At 51.5% G+C, this 231-nt stretch overlaps 1 protein-coding gene across 1 annotated transcript in view; it reads left to right on the top strand.

Moving 5' to 3' along the window:
* Positions 1-231, top strand: part of LOC103896722 (transmembrane protein 2-like) — a 60,240-nt gene that overhangs the window by 10,570 nt on the left and 49,439 nt on the right. The gene's annotated exons all lie outside the window — the stretch shown is intronic.

Below are 231 nucleotides of genomic sequence, written 5' to 3'. Positions count from 1 at the left end.
AATACCGCGCGTGGTGTTTGGCGGCTGCTCCTCGGCAGCCCCGTGCCCGTAGGCGTGCAGCCGCTGGCACACTGCTCTGCAGGTGCTGCGCTGCTGTGAGTCAGAGCAGGGAGCTGACACCTCCTTCTGGGACCAGGCCCTGTTTTACTCTGCAAACATATTGCCTAAGAAGAAAAAAAAAAAAAAAAAAAAAGTTTTTTTTTCTCATTGGTTACCTTCTTTGTGAAGGGT

Source organism: Aptenodytes forsteri, unplaced genomic scaffold, assembly GCF_000699145.1.
Source record: "Aptenodytes forsteri isolate BGI_AS27 unplaced genomic scaffold, ASM69914v1 Scaffold1, whole genome shotgun sequence".
NCBI lineage: Eukaryota > Metazoa > Chordata > Aves > Sphenisciformes > Spheniscidae > Aptenodytes > Aptenodytes forsteri.
This window is presented reverse-complemented; position numbering and strand designations above follow the sequence as displayed.